The sequence below is a fragment of the Ahaetulla prasina genome, chromosome 8, assembly GCF_028640845.1.
Source record: "Ahaetulla prasina isolate Xishuangbanna chromosome 8, ASM2864084v1, whole genome shotgun sequence".
NCBI lineage: Eukaryota > Metazoa > Chordata > Lepidosauria > Squamata > Colubridae > Ahaetulla > Ahaetulla prasina.
Window position 1 is genome coordinate 5714121 of NC_080546.1, and position 13980 is coordinate 5728100.

A 13980-nucleotide genomic window follows, 5' to 3' on the forward strand; every position below is an offset into this window, starting at 1 on the left:
TAGATAGTTAGATAGATGATAGATAGATAGATGATAGATAGATAGATGATAGATAGTTAGATAGATGATAGATAGATAGATGATAGATAGTTAGGTAGTTAGATGATAGATAGATAGGGATGGATAGATAGATGATAGATAGATAGATGATAGATAGATAGATGATAGATAGATAGATGATAGATAGATAGGGATGGATAGATAGATGATAGATAGTTAGATAGATGATAGATAGATAGATGATAGATAGATGATAGATAGATAGATAGATGATAGATAGATGATAGATAGTTAGATAGATGATGGATAGATAGATGATAGATAGATAGTTAGATGATAGATAGATGATAAATAGATAGATAGATAGATAAATAGAGATAGATACATGATTGATAGATGATAGATAGATAGATAGATGATGATGATAGATAGATGATAGATAGATAGATAGATGATAGATAGATCGTTAGATAGATAGATAGTTAGATGATAGACAGATGATAGATACATGATAGATAGTTAGATGATAGATAGATGATAGTTAGATGATAGATGATAGTTAGATAGATAGATGCTAGATAGATAGATGGTTGGGAACCACTGTGATAGATAGATGATAGGTGGATGGATGGATAGATGATAGATAGATGGATAGATGATAGATAGTTAGATGATAGATAGATGATAGATAGATAGATGATAGATAGTTAGATGATAGATAGATGATAGATAGTTAGATGATAGATAGATAGATGATAGAGAGTTAGATATAGATAGATAGATGATAGATAGTTAGATGATAGATAGATGATAGATAGATAGATGATAGATAGTTAGATGATAGATAGATGATAGATAGTTAGATGATAGATAGATAGATGAAAGATAGATGATAGATAGTTAGATGATAGATAGTTAGATGATAGATAGATGATAGATAGTTAGATGATAGATAGATAGATGATAGATAGTTAGATAGATGATAGATAGATAGATAGATGATAGATAGATAGGGATGGATAGATAGATGATAGATAGATAGTTAGTTAGATAGATAGTTAGATAGTTAGATGATAGATAGATGATAGATAGATAGATGATAGATAGTTAGATGATAGATAGATGATAGATAGTTAGATGATAGATAGATAGATGATAGATAGTTAGATAGATGATAGATAGATGATAGATAGTTAGATGATAGATAGATGATAGATAGTTAGATGATAGATAGATAGATGATAGATAGTTAGATAGATGATAGATAGATAGATGATGAATAGATGGATAGATAGATGATAGATAGATAGTTAGTTAGATAGATAGTTAGATAGTTAGATGATGATAGATAGATGATAGATAGATAGATAGATAGATAGATAGATAGTTAGATAGATAGATAGATAGAGATAGATACATGATTGATAGATGATAGATAGATAGATAGATGATGATAGATAGATAGATAGATAGATAGATAGATAGATGATAGATAGATCGTTAGATAGATAGATAGTTAGATGTATTTTTATTTATTTATTTATTTTATTTGAATTTATATTTCGCCCTTCTCTGAAGACTCAGGGCGGCTTACAATGTGTTAAGCAATAGTCTTCATCCATTTGTATATTATATACAAAGTCAACTTAATTGCCCCCAACAATCTGGGTCCTTATTTTACCTACCTTATAAAGGATGGAAGGCTGAGTCAACCTTGGGCCTGGTGGGACTTGAACTTGCAGTAATTGCAAGCAGCTGTGTTAATAACAGACAGACGTAGTCCGTTGAGCCACCAGAGGCCCCTGATGATGCTAGATAGATGCTAGATAGATAGATGCTAGATAGATAGATGCTAGATAGATAGATAGATAGATGATAGATAGATAGATATAGATACATGATAGATAGATAGATAGATAGATAGATAGATAGATAGATAGATGATAGATACATGATAGATAGATAGATAGATAGATAGATAGATAGATAGATAGATAGATAGATAAGGGGAGAGTTTTAAATGGTGTTAATGAACCCCAATTCTACCCTTTACACTAATATAGAAAAAGTCCACCGTGATCTCTCTTCCTTCTGACATAATAGAAAAAGTAAATCATGTACTGTCATGACATCTAACCCTGAATTTGGTGGTGTTGATAATTCCCGCGGAAAACCAGAATTATATCCTTGGAAGTTGGATGATGCCCTCTGAATGAATCAGACAAATGAAAGTTCCCTACACCACATATTTTGTATTTTGTATGATTGCGCAACCTTTCTCTCCTCCATTGCCATCATCGCAAAATTGTCTTCCTTTGGCGAGAGGTTTCTTTGTGACTCGGTTTCTAATTTCTTCCTTTTGAGGACTTCTGGGTTGCTGAAGCTTCTGAAACTTTTACAGGAGCAAATATGTACCCTGGTGCCTTTTCCTTCAAGTTTTCTCCTGTATTGCTAAGGCGATAATTATTTTTTTAAAAAAATCATTATTTTCTGTTTTTACCACCCTATTTGACCATAAAAAAAGAGCGGGGGGGAAATGTCCAAGGAAAACACAAAGATCAAATGAGAGATCATGTTTACCTGCATCCAAGTCTGGTCTCCACAATACAATGGTGGGATTCAAATAATTTAACAACTGGGTCTCTGCCTTAATGACCGGCTGGGTGGGCGTGGCCATGGTGGGCGTGGCCAGGGGGTGTGACAGGCAGCACTCGGCCTCCTGCACCCCCCTGGGAGCAAAAAGGGGCCACTGGGGGAGGGGGGGCAATGCGCCAACGCCCCATGTCTCGTTTTGGGCCTAGGAGGCCTCTCCGCACCCTCCTGGGAGTGAAAACGGGCCATGGGGAGCCGTGCTGCACCCCCTGCACCGCATTTGGGGCCTAGAAGGCCTTCCTGCACTTGCCTGAGAGCCAAAATGAGGCATGTGGGGACTCCTGGGAGGGGCTGGGCCAGCCAGCAATTTAACTACCCGATTTAGCCGAACCGGCTGAATCCCACCACTGCCACAATAGAAATAAAAGTTGAGACTCGGGAAAGAGTTCAGAGAAGAGATCAAAAAAGATGATTATGGGACTGAAGGCTAAAACACATGATGAAAGTTTGCAGGAAGTGGATCCTGTATGCGTCTAATCTAACACAGAGAAGAACTAGATGTGATATTATATTTATTTATTTATTTTTTATTTATTTATTTTGTCAAATACATATTAAATAATATATAAGCATGAAATGAATACATAAAATGAATACAACTAATGGGAACATTAGGACAGGGACGGTAGGCACGCTGGTACTCTTATGCACACCCCTTACAGACCTCTTAAGAATGGGGTGAGGTCAACAGTAGATAGTCTTAGGTTAAAGTTTCGGGGATTTTGGGATGAGACCACGGAGTCTGGTTGTGCATTTTAGGCATTAGCAACTCTGTTACTGAAGTCATATTTTCTGCAATCGAGATTGGAGCGGTTCACTTTAAGTTTGAATCTATTGTGTGCTCGTGTATTGTTGTGGTTGAAGCTGAAGTAGTCATTGACAGGAAGGACATTGTAGCAGATGATTTTATGAGTTATGCTCAGGTCATGCCGAAGGCGGCGTAGTTCTAAATTTTCTAAACCCAGAATTTCAAGTCTGGTGGCATTTGGTATTTTGTGGAGCACTCTTCTTGTGAAACATTTCTGGACACGCTCTATATGTCCGATATGCAGTGTGGGTTCCAGACAGATGAGCTGTAATCGAGAATTGATCTGTAATCAAGATATGATAGAAGTCTTCCAATGTTTGAAAGGCTGTCACAAGGAAGAGGTAGGCAACCCAGTGGTGGATGGCTGCTGGTTTGGACCAGTTCGGCAGAACCGGTAGTTCTGACCAGAGGCTGGCCCCACCCATCCACCCTGGCACTATCACGTCTTATATAATCGCTTTGCTGGCTGAGGAACTCCGGGAGTTGAATCCACAAGTCTTAAAAGAGCCAAGTTTGCAGACCCCTGCTCTAGGCTAACCAAACCCAAATCCTGCAGCCTTTCTTCATATGGTTTAATCTCCAGGCCCTTCAATCATCATAGCTGCTCTTCTTTGAACTTTTTCCAAAGTCTCAACATCTCTTTTTGTAATGTGTTGACCAAAACGTGATGCACAATTCCAGGTGTGGCCTTATTGATCTTTATGGATTTTTTTTAAAATATCTTCTACGGAGATTTTCAATCATTCAGATCACTTTTGTTCCAAGTTTGCTGTTTACAAGGCAACTGGACTATAGTTTTGCGTTTTTTTGGAAACGTTTTGCTTCTCACCCAAGAAGCTTCTTCAGTTTTTTTTTCTACGCTGTTTCAGCCCAGCTAGATGGCAGTCTCCCATCAATCTTGATTGCGCTTCCAAAGCTTGAGCAAGGTCAGAGTAAAGATGGAAAACCACTGGGAAATCCCAGAGCTATTAGCTAGATTGAGATGTCGGAACAACGTTCAGAAGAATGACCCTGCCAATAACTAGGATATCTTTGCCAAGGAAGTGACATGGACATGCTCATAAATTCCAAAGGAACTGAGATCACTTAAAGACTTGAATTATTATTATTTTTTGTTGCGATTGTTCTTGACCACTGCAATGGATCTGAAATAGAGGACAGATCTTCGGTCAACTAGGATGAGGGAACTCAACCCAAGGGCAGAGAAGAACCCAGTGGGTTCTTCTGGAGCACGTCAACTGGGCAAGGATTGGTGACAGCTCAAGCTTTATTGATCTCTGAAGTCCACGTGCCCAATTCTCCGTGGACTAAATGTGGCACCGGTGTTTGACGAGCTGAGACTCAGCATCTTGATCTGCAGAAGGACGTTCCAGCTTGATGGCCTTGAGGTGCAGTGAAGATGTTGCCTAGTTTTAAAAAAGGGGTTTTTTTAAATTGGATTTTAAATGGGGTTTTATTTTATGATATGTATTTTATAATTTAATTTATTGGCCATATCGAATAAGTTTTTTAATAGTGATTTTATTGTATTGTATTGTACTGTATTTTATCTGTTAGTCATTTGAGCTTCAAGAACGGTATAAAAATTAAAATATTATTATTATTATTATTATTATTATTATTATTATTATTATTATTATTATTATTATTATTATTATTATTATTATTATTATTATTATTATTGTCACATCGTTGCCATTGAGATGTTCCCTAGTTCATTTCACAAAACGCCTGCAAGAAAGCCACCAGGTAACGACATTTTCGGAAAGTAACCCACAAGAAATGAACCTTCATCTTCATCCTACATACGAGCTATAGATATTCGCCACTGCTGTACTGCAAAGCCACCAAGCTCAGAAAGCCCCAAGAGCACCAACTCTTGAGAAGAGTTGGACTTACAATTCCCAGCATTGCAAGTTTGTCATAGCTGGAAAACATTATTGTTGAGACAGGCTGACTAATGGCTATAAATAGGACATCCTCTATGCTCTTTTTTGGCTTTGGAAGGCCTCAAGGGCATGCATTATTTAGCCTTTATGAATCTGACTTTGTGCCCTTCACTCACTCTTCCTCTTTCTCTGTCTCTCTGTCTCTCTCTCTCACAGAGAGAGGGGGGGGGAGAGAGAGAGAGGGAGAGAATTTACTAATGGAAATAAGGATGGTTAAACTGGGAAATGCCTAGATCCTTGCACGACCATCTCCAAAGCTGGTTTGCTGTCCGGCTTAATATTTTTTCTAACCATTTTTTTTTTGTTTATTATATCGCCTCCAGACAGTTGGCTTAAGTGTATAAGGCAATAGTCTCATTCTATTTGTATATTTTTTTTTACAAAGTCAACTTATTGCCCCCCCAACAATCTGGGTCCCTAATCTTCCTTTTCACCCATTGATTCCTTGACGTTGAAGCAGGGGTGAAATGCTCCCAGTTTGGCCTGGTTCTACCGAACCGGTAGCGATGATGGCTGGTGGTTCGGAGAACCGGTAGCGATGGCAGTTCGAGGCTCCACCCACTCACCCGCCCGGTGGCCTGGTTAAAACCAGGAAGTAACCTGGTTTTATTTAAGACCACGGTGCTGCATACACCAGTAGGGAAGGTCAGATTTAGCCTGAAGTGGTGAGGTAGAACAGAATATAATAATGGAGTTAGAATGACTTTGCAGGTCTTGTTCAGGTCTTTATCTGGTACGCAGGATTAGGATTTCAACTCCCAGATTCCTCAGCCAGCTTTGCTGGCTGAGGAACTCTGGGAGTTGAAGTCCACAAGTCTTAACGTTGCCAAGGTTGGAGACCCCTGTTCTAGTCCAGCCTTAATCAGGTGACCCTCTACCATTTCAGACTAATGGTTGTCCAATCTCTTCTTAAAAACCTCCAGTGATGAGCGCCCACAACTTCTGGAGATAAATAATTCCACTGATCAATTGTTCTCACTGTCAGGAAAAGAATAGAATAACAGAGTTGGAAGGGACCTTGGAGGTCTTCTAGTCCAACCCCCTGCTTAGGCAGGAAACCCTACACCACTTCAGACAAATGGTTATCCGACCTCTTCTTAAAAACTTCCCGTGTTGTTGGAGCATTCACAACTTTCTGGAATTTGTCCTTATTTCTAGGTTGCTTCTCTCCTGGATTAGTTTCCATCCGTTCTTTCTTGTTTTATCTTCTGGTCCTTTGGAGAATAGGTTGACCCCTTCTCCTCTGCTAGAATCCCTCAAATATTGGAAGACTGCTATCATGTGGGGGCTCCCACCCTCTGGAATGAACTTCCCCCAGGACTTCGCCAACTTCCGGACCTTCGAACCTTTCGCCGTGAGCTGAAGACATACTTATTCATCCGCGCAGGACTGGCATAGGGTTTTTAGTTTTTATTTGATTTTAATTTTAATGGGTTTTATTCTTTTAAAGATTTTAACTTGGGCCAAATCGAATAAGTTTTTTAAATAGCATTTTATTCTGTATTTATTATGTTTGTCTTGTTTTTATCTGGCTGTAAACCGCCCTGAGTCCTTTGGGAGAAGGGCGGTATAAAAGTTTGATTAAATAAATAAATAAAATAAATAAATAAATCATGTCACCCAATTCCTTCTCTTCGTTTTGAACCCTCGTTTTTTTTAAATTTTGAACTACCTGAGTTTAAATCGTTGCTCTTCTGCTCCGTCTCAAATCAACCAATTTTATTTCCGTACAGTTTCCCTAAAGGATAGATTGATTCCTAAGTCCCATTCCAAAGAGGCTTGCAAGGGAAAAGGTCATCATCACACACATCACCCCTTAACTATTTAATCAGCAACACACAAATGATTTCAAAGCTCATCCTGGTTGATTGCAAAAGCTTAATTCTGAAAATTGAAGACCTCGCTCCTTTTAAGCGTAGGAGTAAGTAAGGAGTAAGTAAGGAGTTGGAAAATAAAATAATAAAAACAAAATAAAACCTGGGATACTGTAACCAATTTTGGTCACCATACTACAAAAAAGATGCTGAGACTTTGGAAAATGTTCCGAGAAGACCAACTAAGAGGATCAAAGGCCTGGAGAATGTCTGCAGGATTTGGGTTTGGCTAGTCTAAAGAAAAGGAGAATTAGAGGTGACATGATAGCAGTCTTCCGGTATTTGAAGGGGCAGCCACAAAGAAGAGGGGATCCAATTATTCTCCAAAGCACCTGCGGGTAGAACAAGAAGCAATTGGTGGAAACTCATCAAAGAGAGAAGCAACCTGGAATTAAGGAGAAACTTCCTAACAGGGAGGACAATTAACCAGTGGAATGGCTTGCCACCAGAAGTTGTGGCTGCTCCATCACTGGAGAAAGAAGAGATTGGACAGTCACTTGTCTGAAACGGTATAGGATCTCCTGCTCGAGCAGGGGGGCTGGACTAGAAGATCTTCAAGGTACCATTCTATTCTATTCTATTCTATTCTATTCTATTCTATTCTATTCTATTCTATTCTATTCTATTCTACTCTACTCTACTCTACTCTATTCTAATTCTATTCTATTCTATTCTATTCTACTCTACTGTACTCTATTCTAATTCTATTCTATTCTATTCTATTCTATTCTATTCTCCTCTTCCCATTCCCATTCCTATTCCATTCCTTCTATCCTATCCTATCCTATCCTATCCTATCCTATCCTATCCTATCCTATCCTGTCCTGTCCTGTCCTGTCCTATCCTATCCTATCCTATCCTATCCTATCCTATCCTATTCCTATTCTTGTCTTGTACTATTCTGTTCTATTCCTATTCCTATTCCTATTCCTATTCCTATTCCTATTCCTATTTCAATTCTAATTCCTATTCCAATTCCTATTCCTATTCCTATTCCAATTCTAATTTCTATTCCTATTCCTATTCCTATTTCTATTCCTATTCTATTCTATTCTATTCTACTCTACTGCTATTCTATTCTATTCTATTCTATTCTATTCTATTCTATTCTATTCTATTCTATTCTATTCTATTCTATTCTATTCTATTCTATTCTATTCCTATTCCTATTCCTATTCCTATTCCTGTCATGTCCTATTCTATTCTATTCTATTCTATTCTATTCTATTCTATTCTATTCTATTCTATTCTATTCTATTCTATTCTATTCTATTCTATTCTATTCTATTCTAATAAATAATAAATAAAAAATAAAATAACCAAAAAAACACACAAAACTCTATGGACGTACAGATATAACCTCTAGGCCACAAACACACATCGTATGGCTTGTACTTAGCGTTAGCAATTGCATGACTTTATTGTTGTAAAATTTCCCTCTGGGAACCAGCAGGTTTTGCAAATCTAGCTGTCAATCGATCGGCAGGAAAGTGTCCAGTTCGCTTTGTGTTTTTTTGCTAATGGATATTTTCTTCCGCTCTAACGTTTGTTACGGATAAAGTGAAGCTAATGAATGACCACAACTCATTCCATGTATCATCGTAACCATTGGCGTTTCGACCCTGTGGTCAGGCAACTTGCAGGAGAGTATGATTGTTCCATTAATTTTGCAAGGTGTTCATTTCTGGGTTCTATCATATCGCAAGATCTCAAATGGACAGCTAACATCAAAAACATCATTAAAAAAGGACAACAAAGAATGTTCTTTCTGCGCCAACTCAGGAAGCTCAAACTGCCCAAGGAGCTGCTGATCCAGTTCTATAGAGGAATTATTGAGTCTGTCATTTGCACCTCTATAACTGTCTGGTTCGGTTCTGCAACCCAACAAGAAAAACACAGACTTCAGAGGATAATTAGAACTGCAGAAAAAATAATTGCTACCAACTTGCCTTCCATTGAGGACCTGTATACTGCATGAATCAAGAAGAGGGCCGTGAAAATATTTGCAGATCCCTCGCATCCTGGACATAAACTGTTTCAACTCCTACCCTCAAAACGACGCTATAGAGCACTGCACACCAGAACAACTAGACACAAGAACAGTTTTTCCCCGAAGGCCATCACTCTGCTAAACAAATAATTCCCTCAACACTGTCAGACTATTTACTGAATCTGCACTACTATTAATCGTTTCATAGCTCCCATCACCAATCTCTTTCCACTTATGACTGTATGACTATAACGTGTTGCTGGCAATCCTTATGATTTATATTGATATATTGATCATCAATTGTGTTGTAAATGTTGTACCTTGATGAACGTATCTTTTCTTTTATGTACACTGAGAGCATATGCACCAAGACAAATTCCTTGTGTGTCCAATCACACTTGGCCAATAAAATTCTATTCTATTCTATTTGTCTTATGATGAAAGAGATGTTGGTGGGCAGGACCTGAACAGGAATACAGGTAGATGTCTACCTACAACAATTTATTTAGTGACGGCTTGAAATCACAACGGCATTGAAACAGTGACTTAGAACCGTTTTTCACACTTACGACCGTTTTTTTTTATTTGCATTTATATCCCGCCCTTCTCCGAAGACTCAGGGCGGCTTACACTATGTCAAGCAATAGTCTCATCCATTTGTATATTATATTATAATAATAATAATAATAATAATAATAATAATAATAATAATAATAATAATAATAATAATAATAATAATAATAATAATAATAATAATAATATTTTAATTTGTATACCGCCCTTCTCCCAAAGGACTCAGGGCGGTGCACAGCCAGAATAAAATACAAAAAGAACAGTACATATAATATTAAGAACAACCCCTTAAAAAACTTATTCAATTGGCCAATAATTTAAAATACAATAACACCCTATAAAATTTACAAAAGTTTAAAAACCCATAAAAACAAATTAAAATTTTTTAAATCAAGCCAGTCCAGCTAGACGGAATAAATAGGTTTTAAGTTCGCGGCGAAAGGTCTGAAGGTCAGATAGTTGATGAAGTCCAGGGGGAAGTTCGTTCCACAGGGTAGGAGCCCCCACAGAGAAGGCCCTCCCCCTGGGGGCCGCCAGTCGACATTGCTTGGCTGACGGCACCCTAAGGAGTCCCTCTCTGTGAGAACGCACCGGTCGCTGGGAGATAGAAGATGGCAGTAGACGGTCCCGTAAATATCCTGGTCCTAAGCCATGGAGCGCTTTAAAGGTGGTAACCAATACCTTGAAGCGCACCCGGAAAACAACAGGTAGCCAGTGCAGTCTGTGCAGGATGGATGTTACATGGGAGCTACGAACCGCTCCCTCTATCACCCGTGCAGCTGCATTCTGGGCTAACTGGAGTCTCCGGGTGCTCTTCAAGGGGAACCCCATGTAGAGAGCATTGCAATAGTCCAAGCGAGAAGTCACGAGCGCATGAGTGATCGTGCATAGGGCATCCCGGTCCAGGAAGGGGCGCAACTGGCGAATCAGGTGAACCTGATAAAAGGTTCACCTGAATATACAAAGTCAACTTATTGCCCCCAACAATCTGGGTCCTCATTTTACCGACCTTATAAAGGATGGAAGGCTGAGTCAACCTTGGGCCTGGTGGGGCTTGAACCTGCAGTAATTGCAAGCAGCTGCTGTTAATAACAGACTGTCTGAGCAGTCTGAGCAGTCTGAGCCACCAGAGACCATTGCAGCTTCCCCACGGTCACGTGATCAGTGATCCGCACGGTCACGTGATCAGCTTGGCAACTGGCTCGCATTTATGACGGTTGCAGTGTCCCAAGGTCACGTGATCCCCTGGCAAGCAGAGTCAATAGGGAAGGCAGATTCACTTAACGGCCGTGTTACTCATTTAACACTTGCAGCGATTCCCTTTTAAAAAACTAGTCTTTTTCTACCGAACGCACATTTTATAAAAGCTTGTCAGCCAGGAGTCCTACAGAATACAGAATAACAGCATTGGAAGGACCCTGGAGGTCTTCTAGTCCAACCCCCTGCTCAGGCACCAGAGGTTTCACCAAAGGTGGTATGAAGCTGGTTTGAACCGGTTTGCCCGAACCGGTAGCGGAAATAATGGGGTGGGCCTGCTCACCTGCCCCGTCTCTATGCAATCCTATTTAGGCATGTTTTAAGGCCGGGCGCATGCACAGAAGGCTGGGCACATGTGTAGAAGGCAGGCGTGTGCGCAAACTGGGCACATGCAGGGCGAACCAGTAGTAACTTAATGTGAAACTCACTGTCGTGTCCCACTCCTCCGCTGACGGCCGGGTCAGGGAAATCCGAATCAGGCTTGCCTCTGCAGCTCTGCCCAAAGTCCTAGCAAAGTCCTCAGAGCAGGCAGGAGACCAGAAAGTGACTTCAGCAAGATAAGTTCGACTTTGCCTGACTCAGAGACTGCCAGAAAGCAGATCCTTTATATAGGCCATGGGGTGTGGCTCCATGACTCAGCACTCATTAAGGCCTGCCCCTCCCTTCCTTCTGTTGCCTCCGCCTATCCAGTCTTCTGATGCGAGGGTCACTCCAATCAGCAGCTGTTGGAAGTAAACTTTCCTCAGGCTCACATGCTGTGGAGGAGTGGGAGGGGTCTAGCTGCTCCGTTTGCCTGGGCATGGAGCCAGGGCTAGGGCCGGGGGATGCTCTGTCCTCTGCAGCCTACTTGGGCATGGAGCCAGGGCTGGGACCGGGAGGTGCCCCCTCCTCTGCAGCTTGTCTGGGCATGGAGCCAGGACTGGGGCCGGGAGGCATACATTCCTCCATGTTCGGGAGCAGATAAGCAGACCCCGGCTGCGGTGAGAGCAGACAAGACACAACACTCACCGCTGCAGTAAACCTTACTAATTCAGACAAATGGTTGTCCAATCCCTCCTCGAAAAACTCCAGTAATGGAGCACCCACAACTTCTGGAGGCAAGCTGTTCCACTGATTAATTCTTCTAATTGTCAGGAAATTTCTCCTTATTTTTAAGTTGGCTCGCTCCTTGATTGGTTTCCATCCATTGCTTCTTGTCCTGCCTTCAGGTCTATTATGCTGTTCTGTCCCCCCTCGCCTCCGTCCGAGCGATGACTTAATTAGCCGGCACTATCAGCTCTGGCAGCAAACTAGCGAGTGCCTGCCAAGATGCCGATGAGTCACCCAGGAACAAATAGTACTTCAGCTCTCAGTTAAGCAGTTCATTTGCCTGCTACGAAGAGGCACAGCAGCTCTTGCTGCTTTTATATCCTGTGGGGTGTGGCTCCATGACTCAGCACTTCCTAGGCCTGCCCCACCCCTGCTTCTGTTGTTCCCGCCTCTCCTGCTACGAAACCTAGGGTCCAGCCAGGCCTGATTGCCATCAGCTGGGTCTGGAGGCGTGGCCGGGGTGGGGGGGAAGAGTCAGGGGACGGAGGCCTTGTTATCTCCTCCACCTGGCCTGCCTCTGGCTCCTGGAGCTGAGCCAGGGAAGCCGGTGCTCCCGAGGTAAGTCCTGATGGCCCTTCCCCCTCACTTTCCAAGTCATTTTCTGGCAGGAGGCCCGGCTCGGGGGGGGGCGCAGACGCAACATATGCCTTCCTGAAAAGAAGCTAAGGCAGCCCTTGATTTATAGCCATTCATTTAGCAACTGCACAAAGTTACGGTGACAATAGGGGGGGGGGAAGTGATTTTAAAAAAGGTCCTCAGACTTATGAACATCACAACATCCCCGTGGTCACGAAATCCAAATTTGTGTCCTCTATGACTGGCATGTATTGACAATGGTTGCAGCGTTCCAAATGTTAAATGATCTCCAAGATGCAAAATCATTAGGTAATCTGGATTCACTCTGAGTTGGCGCAGAATGTTCTTTCTGCGCCAACTCAGAAAGCTCAAACTGCCCAAGGAGCTGCTGATCCAATTCTACAGAGGAATTATTGAGTCTGTCATTTGCACCTCTATAACTGTCTGGTTCGGTTCTGCAACCCAACAAGAAAAACACAGACTTCAGAGGATAATTAGAACTGCAGAAAAAATAATGGCTACCAACCTGCCTTCCATTGAGGACCTGTATACTGCACGAATCAAGAAGAGGGCCGTGAAAATATTTGTAGACCCCTCGCATCCTGGACATAAACTGTTTCAACTCCTACCCTCAAAACGACGCTATAGAGCACTGCACACCAGAACAACTAGACACAACAACAGTTTTTCCCCGAAGGCTATCACTCTGCTAAACAATTAATTCCCTCAACACTGTCAGACTATTTACTGAATCTGCACTACTATTAATCGTTTCATAGTTCCCATCACCAATCTCTTTCCACTTATGACTGTATGACTATAACTTGTTGCTGGCAATCCTTATGATTTATATTGATATATTGATCATCAATTGTGTTGTAAATGTTGTACCTTGATGAACGTATCTTTTCTTTTATGTACACTGAGAGCATATGCACCAAGACAAATTCCTTGTGTGTCCAATCACACTTGGCCAATAAAATTCTATTCTATTCTATTCTAACTACTGCGGTGGTTTGCTTAACAACCATTCCAACCCCCCCCCCCCAAAGTTGTACTATTGGACATGACTTCCTTAACAACCACCTTGCTTAGCAACCTAAATCCTGGTCCCAATTCTAGTCATCAGTTTAGCCTTTCACCCTTAAAATAAAGCTTTCCCCAAACTATCTAACAAATTGTAATTTTAAAGCAATACGTTCAAACTGATCA